At 44.0% G+C, this 21,930-nt stretch overlaps 1 protein-coding gene across 2 annotated transcripts in view; it reads right to left on the bottom strand.

Annotated features, from left to right (window-relative positions):
* EFNB1 (ephrin B1) overlaps nt 1-21,930 on the bottom strand; it is a 370,068-nt gene that overhangs the window by 128,734 nt on the left and 219,404 nt on the right. The gene's annotated exons all lie outside the window — the stretch shown is intronic.

Genomic DNA, 21,930 nt, shown 5'->3' on the forward strand with positions numbered 1-21,930 from the left:
CAAGGGAGGTGGTGTGGGCTAGTAATCGCCATTTGCAGGTGCGCAGAAATAACACTCAATAATTGATTGTCCAGTCTGTACTTTGCTTTATAAAAGTAAGAGTACATTTATTAAACACACACACTACTCAATACTATGCACCAATTTACAAATATACATAAGCTGTTGGAATTACTTTGTGACATTGCATAACATCTCCACCCCTCCCGCGGGGGGGTGGGGTCTAGTGCCACCACTCCCATGTATGCACATCATCTTGCCCCCAATGCAGTTAGTTGAACATAACCTGGAGCGAGGGCCCTGCGCACTGGCACCATCCCAGTGGCGACCCACCCCATTACCTCAACAAGTATTAAAAAGGGGTAAACCTGCCTTGGTGACACATGACCCTGACTAAGCATCTCCTACTGACCATAAAGTATGCACCTCTATATCTTAAGGGCTAGCAGTCTGGGGTCTTCACCTAAGCGCAGCAGCAAGAATCCATGTTTACGCACACTTCACTCACTCCACCTGTTGCCTGTCCCCCTTCAGTCACCGTTCATAACTTACAGTACTTGTCCAGCTCCTTCCTCTCTTTTCTCCCCATACTTCTGGCCTTCCTTGGATCCCCCTCCATCCCCCCCTTGTACAGCACCCTCTCCTCTCTTCTCCACGTACCTTTAGCATTCATCTAACCCCCTGTCCTCCCCTCCCTGTTCAGCCTCTTCTCTTCTCTCCTTACCTTTGGTCTTCATTTGACCCCCTTCCGACTCCTCAACCTTCTCCTTCTGTTTATCATCTCTACCCTTCCCCTCTGTTCTACACCAGTAAAAATATTTCCCTTCCCACCTCTGTTTTATCATCCTCTCCTATCGCCCACCATTTTTCCCCACCTTCTACCCTTGCTCCCCATGATGTTTTGGAAATGAGAAGGATTCTTGAGCAAGTCCGTTTCCTCGCCTTTGAGAAGGAACAGGAATGATTTCCTTTCTGCCTGAATTTTCTGGACTGTCTGAACAAACACTCTTCTCTTTTCTGGATGTCTTGGCTGTGAAGTCTCCTTGACTTCTGAATCCAGGGGAAGTAATTCAAAATCTATGCCACAAAATCTGTTCAGTATCCCTCAACGATTATCCAAATGACCAAAAAGTCTGGGGTGAATTTCTCCCAGGCTTCTTTGGAGAATTCTTTCCATGCTCCAACCAGCCACTCAAAGCCATTTCAGGAGGTGACGCCTTGTCACCTCTATGCTTCTTGTTTTGAAATTCTTTCCTTTTTGATTTGAAACAGGATTGCGGTTGCTGGTGTCTTAAAGGCTGACAAAAGTATTTACCTCTGCCTGAAGCGGAGGTAGAGCTCTGGCCCTCAAAGAGCATGAATGTTTCTTTTCCTTGAAAAACATGCTCATCTTGTCTTAAAGATCTTGACTAAATAGTCTTCAACACAAATATGTAAAACAGATAACCTTTGAGAAGAGTCTGGGAGCCAGTCTTCAAGGCACTGCGTGCATTTAGCCACCACAGACACACCTCCAGCTAAAGCAGATGCTCCAACAATGTCAAAGGAGATGTTGGAGAGATACTCAACCGGAGTCTTCATCTCCTCTCGGAGAGAAGAACATCCCGGTGTCTTCTCCATAGCTTTTAACAGGTTTTTGAAGTCCCGTATCAGAGACTGAGAAGTGTGGGCTGCATAAAATCCAGCTCTTAACAACAAAAGACAACCAGAGTAGACCTTTTCAGGGGAGGAAACTATCTTCTTAACCATTGCAACTTTCAAGCTCAAGGCCTCCATTACTGCAGTTCACCATACTAAACTTGAGCCCCTAAAATCTACTGGCACAGTGCCGGGAAGTTTAGGTTCCATTTCATTCAGAGGCACAATCCAGGTCTCGCTTAGCTCCGGGCCACCATGGGAAGGCCCAACTGAGGTGTGCGCACAGATTGCATCAGAGCAGTCTCTATAGAAGAATCCATTTCTTCGCGAGTTGGGAAAACCATACTCTCCATAACACGAGCAAGAATTCTAAGTAACAGCTGCCTCCCAACCTACTGACACCTCTGTTCTCCTTTGGTAATATCCACCTCCACGGCGTCAGAATCAGAAGCATCAGAATGGGAAGACACGGGAGCCACGTTACCCTGGTCCTCACCGGGATCATCTTCTCCGTTTCAGCGAGGATCTGTGGTATAGTGTACTCTGTCAGCTTTTTATATTATGGTTGTTTAGGTTTGAGTCACCGGCCAGTACCACGTGCCCGCTCTCCCGCTTGTCTTCACGTTCCATATTACTTAGGGCAACATTTAGATCTGGCGGACGGGTTACTCCGTCACAACGGTGACGGATATCCTATCCACCATTGGATATCATGGGATTTTTATTTCAGCAGACTGGGTATCCGTCACAATCTAAATCAGGCCGGTAGTTTTGTTTCCTACAATTTATCTTATCATATAAGCGCTCGTGCACCACAGCGCCCCATAATAAAATGATGTTAGCTCATGAGTTGCGTTTAGCCTTTCCAAAGAGGCACAACGGATCCGCTGCTGGGGCCCCTTCAGAATCAATGCTTCACTTTCTCCTGTGCTTTTCCACAGCATCACTCAATGCTTTCGGCTTGGCGCGCGGACAGTGTTGCAGAATGTATTTTAGCCTTTAGTTACATAATAATTAGTTGATGCCATGAACTTTACAACTCAAGGTCTTGTTTGGTTTGTTTTATGGGTGTAACCAATGTATGGATGATATGATACATATGTGCCGCTCTTTTTTATTTTTATACTTGCAATGGTTTTACTTAATTGTACAATTAAAGATTTGATTTCTGTAACACCGCACCGCTCACCGTAGTCTCCATAGTTATTTTATCCTGGGCACAGCTGAACCATTAGGATCCGGGCTTCGCTTCTTGGCGGGTAGAGAGGGAGGCCTGGAACCAGAAAGATTTAGCAAAAGGAGGGTGACACGTCCCCTCTTGAGGTCATGCTTTCCCATTACAAAAATAGTGAATGACTCCAAACAGCAGAAAACTTTCACCAAATCCCGGATTGAAACCCTTGCCTTCCTCTCAGTGGCACTTAGAAGCAATATGTCCTGTGAAGCTTTCTTCCCAGGAGTTGAAAGTTGCACCATGCGCATGTGCGGTGGTTTCATCCGATTGGTGCATGCAGAACTCAAGTGGTCCAATGTTCCTGCCTCGGTGCTTATTACAGCCACTGGTTGCAGGTGAGCCCCACCAGCGCTCATTTTTGGGGACCGACACACATTTTTCCTCATCAGACTTTAACCTAGATCAAAAAAGAGAAAACTCAAAAGGGGGAAAAAAGAAGGAAGAACAAGAAAGTGGAAAAGAAAGCAGGGCTGTACAAGTACTTGAAAAAGTGAGATAAAGGGGTCAGGAGCGTAAATGCTGTTGGATGAAAGAAGCATTATGTGGAATCAAGACTACAGGAAATCTGCTCCAATGGCTGTGGCTTCTCCTGGAGGGCGGGGAAGCGTCACCTCCCCGCTTGCTTCAAGACAAGGGGAATGCAATGACTTCATTGCCATTGTGACCAGGACCAAAAGGCATGTGGGGCGGGACCTCTGCTGCTGATTGGCAGCCTGTAGGACAGGAGCAGTGGTGAGCTGGATGCTTCAAATTGTGTATGTCAGTTTGGCTGACTGGCTTGCGGCAGTCAGCGTGATACGTACTTTGAAGATCTACATACCGAGCTGTCTAAGACAGCTGGGTGGAGAGCAAGCACAGACCTTCAGGGCCTGAAGAAGTGTCCGGCCAGTCTTATCTAACCAATGCTGGTGCTTTTCTCATGCTAGGTATTAGTATGAGAGCTTAGTCTGGATTGGTTAGGGGAGCTCCACAGCAGGCTGCAGGTTCAGAACACTGAGGAGGACGTGCTGCAGCGGGTAAGAACCCTTTCTTTTAATTTTATTTATTGTAAATGTTAGTATCGTTTTGGAGGGTGGAGGTTGTTTTATTCCGGGCTTTTGGAGGAAGGAGGTATTTTGTTTTGAGGTTTTGGAGGTGGGGGTGTTTTATTTTGTTTTTTGAGAAGCAGTGGGTCACTTCACTTGCCACACCACTTTCTAAAGTTACCAGCCGCCCCTGTGCGCCAATCACACTTATCTCCGTGTCTTAAAATATTTAATTGCCCTAACACACATTGTATATAGTGCACAGTTCTGCACTTTGAAAAGACACCTTCATGTGCAAATGCACTTTATTTTTCCTTTTTTCCTTCTTTCATGGAAAAGTCACCCCCCACCCCTATGAAAAATGCTGCAAGGCACACCCCAGCTGCGGTGTGCCACCCATTATGGAAGGCCACGATGGAACCAGGCTCCTGAACAAGATGGCAGGCACTGGATTTAGTGAAGCCACCCCTCTGTTGGTGTGGGGGGGGGGGTGTAATGGCCCGCCACATTGTTGGGACTTGCCCATGTGCCCAGCAGACCTTGCTGCAAGGAAAAAGGTGAGGCCGCAGTAGATGGCCTTCAAATAGCTGATGAGAGTGAGGCTTGGCCTTTTGCCCACTCACCTTGCCCGAGGTCTGCCCGTTACCGCGCCAAAATGGATGAGCTGCTGTGGCGGGGATCCAGAGTTTTTCACCCACTCACCCAGTCCCTCTTTGGTCGTCCTCTTTTCCTACTTGCTCTGTGTTGTTGCTTGTCTTGTCCTTGACTTTTTTGTGCTTTACAGGCTCTTTCAAGTGTCCCGTTACATTTTGTCGTATTGAGGTGAGCTCCTGGTTGGCAGGTTAGGTGACTCAATGTATAGCTGACTCTGCTAAAAACTGGGGGATCAGAATGTAAAACTCATGTCCATATTTCAGATTGAGTTTGAGTTTGTGTGTGATGATGCATGAAATTTGTTGTGTTTGGAGTTGTTGCAATTTAAATATGGCCGGAGATTGAAAATCTCTAGCCAAAACAAAGTGGTGCGGATTCAAGCTGTCTAAGTTGGGGGGGGGGGGGGGAATCATAGGGACATTGTGTTAGGATGATTGAAGGAGGGGGACAGTCAGGGTGCCTGTTATTGGTGTGGACTGGTGGCTGAGGGCCTCCACATGTCCCCACCCATAACCTGTTCTCCACAGCTCTGCATTATTTTAGTACTGTATGGGGTCATGCGTACAAATCCGCAGTAGTAAAACATTTATGCCTGACATCCCAGTGTGGAGAAGGGTCAGGCTCAAATCCAGCCATTTCTTTATAAACTTAGGATTCGCCTGCAAATGACTTTGTGTATCAGGCCCTGACTATCAACCAGAAACTCATAGTCCCAGCTTAAGTGGACATATGGAATGCCATCAACCTCTTCTTCTTGAAATCGACATAATCCGAATCAACATCATTACCACCTCAAGGACCTCTCACCAGCATCTCACCACCAAGTGGGCCTCCTTCAATCTAGTCTTTCACATGAATCTCACAAAAATCCTCCTCACTCCCAAAGCAAACTCCCATGAAGAGGACGCCCTTCCTTCTTCCATCATCAAACCTCTCAAAGAAGAGGTCTCCACTCCCAAGATACACATTGCCAGTGCCTCACTAGGCCAAGGCACATTCCCAGATGCCCTTAGGACTGGTCTGATCCTTCCACTCCTAAAGAAGCCATTGTTTTGCCCACTTTACCTCACCAACCCCCCACTCCCCTATGAAAATCATTGATGCCATGGCCCAATTGAAGTGAGCGTTGTGAGCTCTTGGGCTTTGGTGCAGCTGTTGGGCTCTCCATTCACTTCCTCGGGTTCAGAATGTGTGGCTGCCACCATTGGCGAGTTGGCTGCCCCCCCCCCCCCCCCCTGGGTTAGTGGGTTGGGGCTGAAGATCCGGCGACACAGCAAGAATGAAAATGGTGTTGACTGCACCTGATCTAATCAAGCCTGGAGTTTAATATAAAAGCCCTGGGGGGGCAGCATTGAAGGTGGGTGTGATCTTGAGGAGGAGAATGGCACACCTTGTTGGGGAATCCCAGCTCCTGGTGCCCTATGTAGGGGGCTGCCCTGCTCTAAGGGTCCGGTGCATTGTCCTCCCTCCCATGCCCTGAGGTGTCTCTGGACCATAGAGGCTGGGAACTCCTAAGCACCAGAGGCATGTGAGGCATTGCTCTACCATCTGTAAGAACGCTTAGAGTGGACTGTTATTCTGCCACCATGGCACACCGCATCTGCAGCAAACTTATTTAATCTGTGAGAAGCACCGCGGTGCAAAGACCTTCAAGTGTCTTCGCAACAGCCTGAGGAGGATACTCTGGACTTTTGAGACTAGAAGCATTATCCACAATGACCTCAGTGAGAAAGAAGAGGTCATCACTTCGGTTATGAATGTGTTGGAGACGAAATGACATGAGATGGACACATTTTAGAGCAGAATCAAGAGAAGATGGACATAACAATTGGCACTACGGGTTCGATATTTCGACTGTAGTAGTCTCATAAACCATGCCTTCCTGAGTACAGGCCCCGAGTTAGAGGTGCTGGAATATCTCTGGTAATGTATGGTGTTGCATATCTTGGGCATCTTTACCCATATGGTCGATATTTACTCTTACAACCTCTTTTCAGAGCCTATGGTGATGGGGCTCTGCGCCTGATATGAAAGTACTATACGATATAAAGAGGCACCCAAGGCCTGGAGAAGTAGCTGGACGCATTGTGATAGTGGTCTTTGGATCTGATGATCTCAAGGAAGTTTTCTGGGTGAGACAAGTAAGTTCACTGAGGTTCTACGTGCCGGGCATCATATCTTCCTATATTCATGAATGACCTTCAAGTGGATCCCCCCCAGACTGCAGAAGGACCGTCACCCATGCACTCATTACTAGCCGACTGGACTACGGCAATGCCCTCTACGCCGGAATCAACAAGACTCTCCTGCACAGGCTCCAGACCATCCAGAACGCCGCAGCCAGACTCCTCCTCGGGACACCGCGCCATGTGCACATGACCCAACACCTACGAGGCCTCCACTGGCTCCCCGTCGAGAAGAGGGTCACCTTCAAACTCACCCACGCCTACAAATCCCTCCACAACATTGGACCCAAATACCTCAATGAGAGAGTATCCTTCCACGTACCCAAGAGGAAGCTCCGCTCCGCCGACCTCCCCCTGGCAGAGGTCCCCTGCATCAGCAGAAACAGAACTGGCGGGAGAGCTTTCTACTACATCGCGGTCAGAGCCTGGACGAGCTCCCTGTGAACATCGGACGCTCCCCGACCCTGCAAAGGTTCAGGAAGGACCTCAAGACCTGGCTCTTCAACTGATCTGGAGCCGCCCCCCCCACCCCTGCACCTTGAGAACCTCACAGGTGAATAGCGCGCTCTACAAACCCCTGATTGATTGATTGAACCACAGCCAAACATGTTTCTTGTAATCAAAAGTACCTTCACCTTTTGGTTTGTGTCCTTACGAACCTAAAGCTACTATGGATATCAGATGTTTTTATTACCCAAGTTTAGTCTCATGGACTGCCTACCTATTGGCTTATCTGTAGCTTGTGGAGTTTACAGCTTTTTATCCACCTGCACACTAGTGAACATTTCTCTCACAAGTGTTTAGTGGTACACTAACTTGTGAGCAGTGTGTGGAAGTTCGTTCCTCGTTTAGCTTCTACGTCAAAGTGCTCTACAATCATGTCCCTCCTGTACCACACTAGCATTTTTCATGCACGTTTATTCGTTGCTTAGTTTTTTCCTGCGAGTACTCAAAAATTATGCAATGCCTGTAACGTGTGAGCATTTTGTATGTCAGTGCACACCTTGCTTAACTTATCCTCATTAGTGGCTTACCTGAAAGAGGCCTCTACCTGATCTTTGCCCTCAATCTGATCACCTCAAACTGACAAAATGTTTTAAAGACATCATTATGATGCCGGGCAAAAGCCTCTGCCTGACAGTCGGAGTTTCCTAGACCGTGTCAGAACACTTCTGACCGACTCGGTCGGTTTACAATTCGTCTGACCGATTACGATGTTCGCGGTCAGAAAGTAAACCATGCGGTTATTCCGAATTGGTCCCGGCTGGCTCTCGGGGTATCTGTGTCGGTCGGAACGCATCATGCACCTCGAAGAACAGTGTTTTTGACTGACCGATTACGATGTCGATTACAAACAGCCTTTCCGAGTCAGATTGTCCGGCACAGAAATGCTGTCAGAAAGTGACTTTGGGGGCCCCTAGCACATCCCCCTACAGCCTTCGGTTCAGGGCTGAAGGGGTACCTAAGTGACCCCCCTGTAAAGCCCTGCACCGTGTGGCTGGCACAATGGGGTGCCTGCGACAGGGCTCATGGTTTTACACACACACACCATTTCCCCTTAGGAGCCTGGGTTGTTTCGCAGAACACGGGCTCCCATAGGGAACAATGGGACTCCAACGGAACAGTGTTGGGTCACATCGTAATCGGGTCGGGCAGAACCACCGACCTCAAGTCGGTCGGTACCCGAATGCCAGACAGCGTCGGGTGGAAAGTTTCCACTCGACATCGTAATCAGGCCCATTGTTCTCTTCTTTCCCGTGCTGCCCTCATGTTTTGTCACCTTTCCCTTTTCCCATTGACCATAGCGCCAATAGACACCTCAAGAGTGAAGTTCAGCTTTATAAATATCAGAAAATAAATACGCAAGTTAAAAAATACTTGTTCATTTCTCAGTTCACATGGACGCACCACTCATGCTTTTTGTGAGAGTTACCCATACTTCAGGAGGAAGTTGACACACCCCTCCTAACTAGCTTGCTACCACTTTTAAATACAAACTCTTCAGATGCTCACATCAGAATACAGAGTCTGGTGGCTAATTGGACTAATGCGCCTACTGTAGGGGCCAGTGTTTGACATCATGGGCACAGGTTCAAATCCCGGCAGGTCCACTCAGCCGGTCATCATTCTGAGGTCGATAAAGTGAGTAGCATGGACTTGAGTAACATAAAACATCTGTTATTCAGCACCCAGAGGCCCTTCTGGATGAACACACACCTTACGAATACACGGTATGTTATACACCTTGACTCTACTTGATGCCCCCTCAGAAACGAGATGTGCTTTCTGTAACACTAGAATTGTCCCGGTCACATCTGACGGACTCAACAGTGTCGCGAATCAGCCAATTGGCCATTCCTCCCTTACCCGGCAATAATGCCGTAAAACGTCAGTGTCGATGAATTTTCTCATCTTTCCCGACAGAAGCACAACCACACCCACAACTTTGTTGCAGGGATTCTGCTTTTGCGGAACAGTGCCTTGGGAAACCAGAACGTCAGAATGGAGGGACTGAGTCACTCTGGTAAATCAGTATCTCCAAAGGCCTGGCTAGCTCACCGCGCCTTACTTTTGCTCCTAGACTCACAGCGCAACAGGTAATCGTGGCAACCCAAAAGCACAACACTCTAGTCCCCTCAGGGCACCGTGGTTACACAGATCACCACCTTTCGTTTGCCGACTCACTCTCACATGTCCATAGCAAAACAGTGAACAAGACACCAAGAAAGTTCACAATATATTTATTGCAACTAACATAGTCTTGCATGAAGTCAGCTTGCTGGGATTATTATACTGATCATAGAAAGCAACACAATTATTACGGAAGTGTACAATACAAATAATGCCACCATGATGTAAATCATGTCGGCTAAGCTATCTTTACACTGTCTGCGCAGGGAAACTATTGTTATTAAGGCTCCCTGCTTTCCGTTTTTACTGATTTTTACAGATACATACAGACAGAAAATCATTTGTTTTCCTGTCTGTATTTATTATTAAATGTGGATAAAAGGGAAATTGGGCTGTTTTTAAGTGATTCTAAATGCTGTCAATTCTGACGGCCAGGGCAAAATCTGTGCAGATTGTCAGGCAACGGGATTATAAAAATAAAGGAATTTTAGTAAAGAGCCTTAAAAGAGCAGTAGATTTGCACAACCTGAATACTAAAATGTGCATGTTTTCTTATAAGTGCCTATTTTATCATCCGAGTGTGTATATATCATGGAAACCTGTCAGTCGACTGGGCACGAGTTTACATTAACTGGTTAAATAAATGCAGAAATATACACATTTCAGCTAAATTTTTCAACAAAACCTACAATAAATATAAATAATTGCAGGTAAAATTAGCACAAAATAAATATGGATATATACAGACTGAAATGACAACAACAACAAAAACCCATAAAACCGGAAGCCCCAATTAATATCAGTGATCTCTGGGAGCAACGAACCCCAGCCCTGGTGGGCATAGTCAAGTGGTCTGCATCTGGAGGGTGTACACAGAGTGTACCCAGGCTGCATGCCCCTCGAGGACCTGGGAGCCCGGCTGGAAATCCCCTCTGAGTTGAACACTACAGGCTCTGGACTATAAAATGAACGTTGTACAGTGGGAAGCTACAAAGATGTGCTATCAGGTTGTGTCTAAGAAAGCCTGGGAGCTGATGCAGAACGAACAAAAATAATATGTGATGTTGTTGGCTAATCAGCCTTGGAGACTGTACAGAAAGAATCCCAGGCAGCAAAGAACAACAATCAACATTGCAATGTGATTTTAAAATAATGGCACAAAACCAAATGTGCAATGTACGACTGTGCAAAGAAGAGACACCCTAATTTCTACAGAGCTGTAAATGAGGGATAACAATAGTGTGTGCACTAAGGGACCTCACGACAACTTCAGACTTCAAACATTCCCTTGAAAAAATATCCTTCGTGTCCTTCATTTGGATAATTGTCCACTTGTGATAAACTTATTAAAAATGTAATTTGAATCCATTTGGGATAATGAACTAAAGCCAAAGCATTTCTCTTGAACAAGTAAATCATACCTGAGCCCTAGATGAGGAGAGAAGCAATTTGTGAGGCACCGATTTAAAGATTGTTTTTGTAAAAAAAAAAAAAAACAGCAAACAAACAAAGAACTAATGTAATTATAAATTGTTAATCCATTTTGCTTCACACGTGTGTTCAGATCCCCTCCCCTTGCAGTGGTAATCGCTTGAAAGTAATGATCCTAGATGGCATGAATGTATGATCCTTTATTTGAGACACAGAAACCGGCAACGAGTCTCTAGTCTGAGGAGTCTCAGCTAAAAAATATTGTTTGCTTATCGTATGTTTACAGTGATGTCTGTGAATTAATGGAAAAACAAAAGCTGAGAAACCACATTGGAGTAAACCAAATCATGAAAACAATATTTTAATGAAATATATTTTTTTTTATATGAAACAAATCATTTTAAAGAAAAGATTATTTTAAGGAATAATCCAAAATGCCATTCAAATTTGATATGGGGGTAGTGAAGGGTTTTTGGGTTCTGGGATGGGTGATGAGGGGTTTTAGGGGTGAGAGATACAAGATCACCCACCGCGACTGCATCAACAAGCTTGGCGGGGGGTCCACCACCATACCCAAGGATCCATCCAATACACCACCACAAATGACAATATCACCCCAGCCATGGAACACTGAAATGTAAACTTCAAACAGACAGCAAAACCACCATCAGGGGCATCCTTGCCTATCATCCTCCAGGACCACGTCCAACCTTCTGCCACTTCGTTGCCTCCCCTCACCATAGACTCCAACAACGACATTTTCCACTGTGACCTCTACTTCCATCTGAACGACCACAATGACATCGACACTCATCAACACTACCAACCTTCTCAACAGCAACAACAACATCGGACTCACCCAACTCATCCATGACCCCATGCACACTGCAGGCCACATGCTAGACCCCATCTTCATCTTCAGCAACCGCATCAGGTACAGCCACGCCACAGAACTCACTCATATATGTGGAGTACCCCAAGGATCCTCACTCAGCCCCACTCTCTTCAAAACTTATATGACAGTTCTGGCAGCATCGACAAAACCACTGGACTCAATATCATATCCTACACCAACGACACACAACTCATCCTTTATCCTCTCCGAAGACACCACCAAGACCAACTTCCACAACTGCATGACAGACATCACCAATTGGATGAAGGTCAACTGCCTGAAACTGAACAAGACAAGACAGAGGTACTGATTTTGGAAACAAAAGCTCCCAGGGGGCCCTCAGAACTCAGACCTACTTCTACCATGACTGACCACACTAGGAAACTAGGTATCATTCTGGAAATCCAGCTAACCATGAATAATTGGGTTAAATCCGTCTCCTTCTCCTACTTATTCATCCTCTGCAAGCTTTGTAAGATATTCAAATGGCTACCCCAAAGATCAAGACACCACATCACCCAGGCCCTCATCACCAGCTGACTGGATTATGGCAACACTCTCTAAGCAGGGATCGGAGCTCACCTTCTCCGATGAGTACCGACCATACAGAACGCCACAGCCAGACTTGTCCTGGATCTCTTTAGACAAACCCACATCACCCCCTAACTCGGGGAACTCCACTGGCTCCTGGTACAGAAAAGAGGCCAGTTCAAGCTCCTGACCAATGCTTACAAGGCCCTACACAACTGCGGACCCGCCTACTTAAACCAACACCTGAATCATCCCACCAGACACCTCTGCTCAGTGTACCTTTCTCTAACCCTCACCCCCGATCTGATATAGCAGACGCGGAGGTCGCTCCTTCTCCTACCTAGCAGCAAAGATATGGAACAAGCTACGCTTTTATCTACAGACCTCCCCATCTCTTCCAGAGTTCTGAAAGTCCCTGAATACCTGGGTATTTGGCTAATCCACTGAACCCTGCCAGCACCTGGATACCCTCAGGGGTGAAAAGTAGCACTCTACAAATCAACTGATTGATTAATTGATTGAACGTGAGCATACACCACCCAGATGGGGAAATACTACTTAAGGTTTGCTACTACTTGCTGACCTATCTCCTACTGCAGGATGAGTGCTAGTGGTCATTGTGGCACGCAGCAGGACCAATTATTGCCCACAGCCTTCATTATATACGTCTAGACGACCCCCGCAGTCTGACCATCTGACCGCATCCAGCACAATCTCGCTCTTTACCATAACCCAAGTGGCGGCTTAGTTCGGGTAAAAACTTTATTCAAAACGTCACACATTACCCCGCTGCTGAGAATTCCCATGCTGTAAGATTGCTGCCCTAAGCGCTTAAACTGCTTAGAAGCAGCCCGGTCTTCAGACAGTGGTGAAAAAGATCAAAGCCAGGCTGTCGGAGAAGAGAGCCGAGACACGTACTACGGTAGCAGATCAGCGCGTGTGTAACAGCTGATGTCCTTCTACACGGAGGGGGCCAACAGGAATAAAGTGTTCATGGAGGAATGGATCGGAGGTGAGGGGGTTCCCCTGAATTTAAAATAAACTGTGTGGGGAGGCGATCCGAAGGAGCCTTGCATGACCCTAAAATGGCAGCTATCTCTTCCTCATGAGGCCACATCATAGGGGTCTTCCCCTAACTACCCTGAAGAGACAGCAGCAGCTCCAGAGTGGTCCCAGGATCTGTCCCATTACAGAGACCATCATTTCATTCTGAGCCTATTTGTTTGAAATAGCAGCAACATTTTAGGCCTCAAAGGAAGTCCTTCTTAGTGTCACAAGCAATCTGAGTGGGATACTAGAGGTCCTCCGCCGGACCCTATTATGGCAGCCATCTCTCCCCATGGCAGCTACAATGCAGAAATACTCTCCTCCTCACAACAGCCCCCCCCCCCGAGCAAAAGTCTAAAATGGGTAGCGGCTGTTTCTAACTCCAAGGTCAGAAACCCTTACCTGACCCCAAGATGGCTGCCACAGTGTTCTCTTCCACGTCGTGCTACTCCTCTGAGAAAACCCCCCGACTTCGACCAGAACTCGAATACATCCCTCATCCGGCCTAAATGGCAGCCCCAGCTCCTTCTCTGGTTTATTTTTTACTCCCCCTCCCTTTCTTTTACCTCTATCCTCTAGTGGGGACATGCTCTTCCACTACTGGACTAGGCAACTGTAGCCTGTGTATCTATTCAAAACTGTTTTTCCTGAACGGTGAGACATGAGCAACATGACTGATGCCCGGTGGAGCTGCCAGACAGCTATAGAGGAGATTGGCCCTGGTTTCCCCCTTGACCGTCACCTACCCAACCGGATATTTGGCACAGTTCTTCCTCGTCTCCCTACTATGGCTCCTTCCTCCCCTCCTTTCCTACAAATTCTCTCAGCTTTGCTTTTTGTTTGCTGTACCTTACTAGGCTATTGTAACTGATGTAACTTGTAATGCAATGTTCCTCTGGTAAAGCACTCGGATACCTCCGGGTCTAGCCAGCGATATATAAACTTCTCAAATCAAAATCAACTCAAAGCTGGTTTTCCTGAACACTGAAACCTGAGCAACATGGCTGATGTCCGGTGGAGCTGCTAGACAGATATTGAGGGGATTGGCCCTGGTTTCCCTCTCAACCGTCACCTACCCAGCCGGAAATTGGGCACAGTTCCTCCTCGTCTCCCCGCTATGACTCCTTCCTCCCCTCCCTTATACAAATTCTCTCAACATTGTTTTTGTGTACTTTACCTTACTATGCTCCTGTAACTGTTGTAACTTTTAATGCAACAATCCTGAATGTAAAGCGCTCCGATACCCTCTTGGGTCAAGTTCGCACTATATAAAACTTTATAAATAAATAAAAATAAGGTTGTATGACCATATCGACCACCAAATTAATGATTTACAACAATATTGCCACAAAATATTGTTCACCAAAATATCGCCACCAAATACACAAGCAAGAAGTACACACATATTGCTAAAAAAAATATCACTGTTAAAAATAACTAACACCCCATTATCTCAAAAACAAGAGAACAAAATATTAACATTAAATATATACAAAATAGTAAAAGTATCGAATACAACTACAAAAAACATCACTTAGATGAATTAAAAAAATATTAAAATAATTGTAATCACAAATAAATGCCATAAATTAACCAAATACAAACATTTTAAAATATTACACATAAATGCTTAACATAAATTATAAATTACATTTAAAACCATATTTACGCACTAAACAGCTACTATAAATATACAATGCAATCTAATTTAACACGTACAAATAAAATAAAACTAATATAAAAACAAAAATAAAGTAAAAAATATAATATAAAATTATATGCACTAGAAATAATTAATATTGGTACATGTAAATATATGTTACAGTTCAACATAATGCTGAATTAGTGTTCACCAAATCAAATAAGGCACAGACTGCAACAAAAAAAAACAATTCCGACTGTACACAAAGTAGCCAATAAAATTAAACCCATTATTGAGAAACAAATAGAACTCAAAGTAATTAAGGTCGAGACGTACGACCATTCCGTTTTGCTGGTCACAAATTGTGATTTTTTGTGAGTAGCAAAATGGAATGCACTAATGTGTCTCAGACACATTTACCGATTCCCAGTGGGGTCGTAAATGACCTGCCTCAACAATATTCATGAGGCAGGTCACAATTTGCGACCCATTGGAAATGGGCTGCAATCACAGGGATGGTGGCCAGCAGACCACCATGTCTGTTTGCTTTTTAAATAAAGCAACGTGTTTTCCTTCAAATGAAGCTGATTTACCTTAAAGAAAAATCGGGATGCGCTAAAAAAAAAAACATTTTACTTTAATTTTTTAAGGGTAGGCAGTGGTCCGTGGGACCAATGGCTGCTCTTAATAAATATGTTTGCTGCCAATCACAATGGGGAAGGGGTCCCACAGGGACCCCTTCCTGTTTGCGATTGGTTAACCACCAATTTGAAATTGGTGGGAACTGTGATTGTTTTGTGGCCACAAATGTGGTCGTAAAACAATTGTACATCCCCCTGCGAATTGCTCTTAGGAAGGGACGCCCATGGCACGCCCCTTCCTAATACCGACTCGCGGACCCTATTATAATAGGTTACCGACTCGCAAAATAGGGTTTGTACATGCTACAACCCTTTTTAGCAGTTGCAACTAGCCCGATTTTCCATTTGCTACGGCTAAAAACGGTTGTACATCTCGCCCTAAATGAATACTATAAAAAGAGCACAACAATTCACCTAAATGTTGCAGCAAAAATGCTACATCCAGACAAGACTGACACTGCCTGATTTTACATTGAATTTCAAGGGACTGCTCTGCACAAAACTGACCATCTACTTCCAAAAGTAAGTAAATTAAACCCATTAACTAAAAATGCACCTTAACTAGTTGCTTAAAGCTTAACTTAAAAAAACTTCTGAAAGAAATCTCTATATCTCCAAAAGGAAGCTGCCATTTCAACATTACAAATAAAAAAGTGGTCCTGCTCAAGGAAAACACTAAGGGCCTCATTATTATGGCGGTCGTCCAGCTGCCATCCTGTCGTAACGGTACCGCCCGACTATCTGTCGGCAGTCCCGCCATCAGTATTGGGATGCGACTGCCTTCAAGGTAGTCGCAATGTGTATTTCTTGTATTGCGGCAGGTGTTGCGGGCTGCAGCACATGCCGCAGTATAAAAAAAACATATATGACATATCCCTGCACTATGCGGCTGGCACCATGCGGTGCCTGCCACATGGTGCAGGGATATGTAGGGGGTCACCATAGGAACCCCCCAGGGCCCATATCGGAGGTCCAGGGGAGAAGAGGGGCCCGCTACAGGCCCCCCAAGTCACTTTTCACCAGCCTTTTTATGGCAGGTTAACTGCCATGAAACAGCCTGTGGAAACTGAGATTGTAATCCCTACGGTGGCGCCACCATTGTAGAGATTACCATCCGTCCGAAGGTCCGATAGGCTCCTTGAGCCCGTCAGATTAGTGTTGGACGGTCTCTCGCCCGCCGACCATCCGCTCGCCATCCTAATGCGGTGGGCGGTATTGCATTGTCTGATGGCGGTGGGACCGCCACCGATGGCCTGACGGTGGCGGTCTCACCACCATCATAATGAGGCACCAACTTCCAAAATGTCTAACACATTGAACAATTAAGTAAATATCATTTTATGTTAATTAACTCTAAACCTCTTAACTTTAAAATAAAACTAATAACCAAACAGCACTAAAGCTAACTCAACTATCAGTGGCGACTGTTGATTATTGAAAGTGGTGAGCGTAATACCTCAAGGGACTTCACTCAGTTTGTTTCAAAATATGCCTCACTCATACTCACTCTCACATCTACTCTCTTCCCCCTCACTCACTGCAACTCACATTCTCTCACTAACTCATTCTCACTCATATTCACTCCCACTCAGTGTTACTCGCATACAAGCGTAGTCATTCTCACTGATGCTCATTCTCACTTACACTTCCTCTCACAATCTCAATCACTCACTCCTAACACACTCACACTCCTTCACTCACTCCTTCGTACTCACTTTCACTTATTTATATACACTCAAACTCAGATTCTCACTCACTTTCAGGCTTATTGACACTCACACACACTTTCACTCAATCTCATTCACTTTCAATTACTCACAACAGATACATACATGAACAGAGAAACAATTTTTATTTATTACCTTGTTTCCTTTGAGCAGAGCAGGAATCTCACGGTAGACATTGGAAAGACCCACATCAATCCCTCTCCCAGCTTCTTTATAGGACTAGAAGCCCCTCCGTATAAGAAGCTGGGACAGTTTTATAGTTTTATATAGCACTTACCTGACTCAAAGGTATTGAAGCCCTTTACATGAGCACCAGTTATGTTACTCAAGGACACATTCATTTATTGTAGGCGCAGGGAGATTAGGTGATTTGTCCAGAATCACAGGGTTTTGAGCCGATGCAGAGACTCAAACCTGGCCCCCCAGTTCTAAAGTTAGCAACTCTGGCTGTTACACCACATCTTTTCTAATGGCCCCAGGGATGCACTAACATGCACCCTGATAGCCACCTTTTAGTAGATACACTGTGCGTCAGGAGGCATGCACAGTATTTTTTTTTGCATCTTTTATATAGCGCAAACTCGACCCGAAGGTATTGGAGCGCTGTACGTGAGCACGGTATTTACATTACATATTCAGGCACGGGGAGATTAAGTGATTTGCCCAGAATCATAGGATGTGGACACGACCCCGAGGCTCGAACCCTGGTTTCCAGCACCAAAGACGGCAGTCTAGCCGACAGACCACATCCTCTCCCCAGTATGTCTTCTGATTAAATGGTTTGTGCCAGTATGAGGGGACCATCGTTGAACTACGCTCCTCTGACATGTGCAATCCAGACATCCACCTACAGACTGTTGTATTTTACCAGCACTCTGGGGCTAGATTATGCCCCAGCCCTCTCAGAGCCACCATCCTCCTGTTATCAGAAGCATGGAGACAAGGACTAGAGGACAGACCTGTGCACTAGTAGTATTCATCAAAAAACAAATGTCGTGTTTTCGTGACAACTGCTAAATTAAATAATGCACAGTGTCGGGATCGGAGAGGCAAAGTGCAGGTTGAGGGGCCTCACAGGATGCAGTGGGGCTGCACCCTGGAGCCCCTGACAAGGAGACCCCTCTGCCAACTATTGTTCAAACACAAAATTAAAACAAACCTCTGTCCAACAGTGAAAGAAGCACAACCTGACCCACATCTCAACAAAATGAACATAAGAAAATAAAATAGTATCTTAAAAGGTCAACAACTATGCAAGTATAAAATGTGATCAGTGAAAACGCAAATACAAATGTTTACTGTATTTAAATATTTTTTAATTGTAAATTAATAGCTATGTAGTTCTAACATTTTCAGATACGTATGTCAGAAACAGCCATGTACAGCATCTCCCGGAACTGAAAAAGATATTCTTGCGCATGGGATATTCATACAGCCAGAAGAGCACAATCACCACAAATATGCATTGGGAATGTACAAAGTATTACTCTGGTGCTTGTTAAGAGAAGGCTACAACAAGAAATAATGTTGTAATTAATCTTAGAGAACACAACCACACCCCCAAAAAAACAGAAATCGAAGTAACAGGTGTTGAAAGACCTGAGAGAAGGAAGCACAAGTTCCCAGCAACCCGCAGTAACAATCTTAAACTTACATCTAAAGTTCCAGAGCACATCACAGACCAAATGTTAGAAATTCCCAGTTTAAAAAGATGAATATCATGCACTAAAAAGCCACAGGAGGAACCCCTGCTGCCTCCAGAAGATACCAAGACAGTCATTCCTTAAACTCTAACCACTACACATACTGAACAACCCTTCCTGCTGTGCTACAATCCAAATAATGACAGCTGAATAATATATGCAACTGAAAATACCCTCCTCAGACTAAGCCAAACCCAAACGTAGATGATGGATGACACTTAAATCATGCCCATCATCATTCAGACAGATGTACACCAACCATGGTGAATATTATAACAGTAACGTACTTCGAATTTACACTTTGCTTCCCTACTTACTGCAAACTACTAAGCCGAATGAAAATAAAAATTTACTACTAGCTGCAAAAAAATCACAATAGACTAAAAAAACGACCCTCACTAAGCCATAAAAGGCTGCTATTACCATTTCAATCAAATCATTTTGCGACACCTCCAAAAATCTGCTTTAAGTGTAAAATTTGCACCAAACAGACAATTCACTTATGGAATTAAAAAAAGTCATTGCGCTACATATTCCAATCGAGAAACTTCCAAAATTGAAGAAGCCACTCACGGCGTGTCACCCATCATTTATTGGCAAGACAGCATTTCCAAAACAACTTCACGGACACAGTTCGGTCTGCCATATATCCTTACGCGTTTCGGGCGCTCTTCTGCCCTTGATCACAGGAAATGGTTCACGAGGAGTTACAGCGGCAGAAGTGTTTTGCACTCATGGTGATCAATAAATGAATGGGTGACACGCAGTGAGTGGCTTCTTCAATTTTGGAAATTTCTCGATTTGAATATATATCACAATATTCCAACTGAAAGTAACATCCAACAAAAACACTACAATAAATGTATAAATATTATGTACATTAGCTTGATCAGCCTCAATACAAACTTTAGATTAAACATTATCCAATAAAAGCAATACATGAAAATAATGTATTACAAAATAAATACATACATAAAATAAAACATAACACAAAATTTAAAACCAACAAACGTAATATAAAAAATACATATAATATACATTTAATGTAAAATAATTTAAAAATAAAAACATAGCAAACATTTCCCACCGAAAATAAAAGATTAAAATGAACTTATGGTTCTGTAGCTGATGTCCATGATACTTCACCAATCCACCAAAAAGCTAATCCACAGAATTAGAGAAAAAATAACCCCCATGCAAATATGAAATAAACAAAACGTAAATTCATAAAACAATTGCCAAAGTCCTAGGAAATCATTTAAAAAAGTTAAAATCACTTCTGGAACAACAAAAAATAAAAATAAAAGGAAATTAAAAAGCAACCTTGGTTAAAATTAGGGCTCCAGGTAATTTGGTATTTTATTTTTTACATTTGTCTGTATTTATCCATATTTATTTTGTGCTTAGTGTAAAAAAATGAAGTTGTAATGAGTATGTTTCCATATTTATTTAACCAATAGATCTTTACCCATGTTTTAATGTCCAATAGGTTCAGCTGAAACCATTAAAAGGCCATACTGCTGCAGTTATTTAAGCTTTATTAGGAAATATTTTTAATTTTTTTTAACTTCCTCCCCAGTCAATCTGCCAAGCTATTGACATAGCACTCATGATTTACCGTAGTGAAAATCGTCTAAAAGAAAAACAATTTTTCGTATTCATCGATATTTAACATTCTTAAAGAGTGGAAAATAGTTGGTTTTCTGGCGGTGTTTTGACTATGAATAAAAAACTGTAAAAGTTGTAAACTGTCTGCCTTAGTTAAAATACAACCATGACCGTTTCCTTTATATATAAACACATCCAAAAATAAAGAAAAGCTTTCACTCAGACCAAAAAAAATGTTTAAAAAAAAAAAAAAATCACATAACCACACTTGCACAACATGCACCTCAAAAATATAACGTACATTATAAAAAATATTTGAAACTCTTCTCACATCATAAACATAACTGATGAAAGTAATTGTGTTCCACATGCTATACTAAGGCCTACCTCACCTTACTATGCAACCACCAAACTGAATCTAAAATTAAACTACACTGCCACTACGAACCACTACACTATTCTACCCACACCTCCCACATCCCTCAAAACATGTAATTTAAAAAAATATATATATTAAATAATATAACTATTAGAACTAATTTTTGTGTATTATAATTATAAATGGGTATTGTAATGAAAATATTTAATCATTGTCTTTTTCAAACAACAATATATATTTTAAAGAAAAAAATATGAGGCCCTCCAATAATAGAACCTTCCCTGTAAAGTGCATGCTCCTGTGATTAGGACAGACGGACTTAGAATAACAAATATTCTGGCATCGCAAGCCCTAAACATAATATAGAGCCTCATTACGATGGCGGTCGGAGAAGCGTCTGACCGCCATCGCGGCGGGATTGAGACAGCCCGACAAGTAGTCGGCATCGCACCTGCCATATTTCGATAATACCACCTTGTAGGCAGTCGGAAACTGCATTTTTCTACTTCAGCTTGTACTGTGGCCCAGAAAAAGGCCACAGCACAAGACATATTAAAAAAGGCATGTTTTCAAACATCCATGCACTGTGTGCCAGGCACCACATGCCTGATGCACGGTGAATGGATGTTTGAGGGGCCACCACATGTGCCCCACGGTCACTTAGCAGTGGCCCCCATAGTCCTTTTCTGAAAGCTTTTTCATGGCGGTGGGACAGCCATGAAAAGGCTGCGGGAAATGGAAATTCGAATCCTACGGCGGTGTCTTGTGCGTCACCTAAATCACACATCCTTTGGATGAGAAGAGGGCCGCCTACACATTGTTTTTCTTTTCAAATGATGTTTTTCAGACTTTTTCAGCTGCTGGTAAATTGTTCTGGTAAATGCCTTTTTTCATGCTGGTTTCTTTTCCAAGGAGTTAAGGTTAGTACATTAGCAGTGTAGGGCGGCCATCTGCATTT

This window comes from Triturus cristatus, chromosome 5_2 (assembly GCF_964204655.1).
Source record: "Triturus cristatus chromosome 5_2, aTriCri1.1, whole genome shotgun sequence".
Taxonomy (NCBI): Eukaryota; Metazoa; Chordata; class Amphibia; order Caudata; family Salamandridae; genus Triturus; species Triturus cristatus.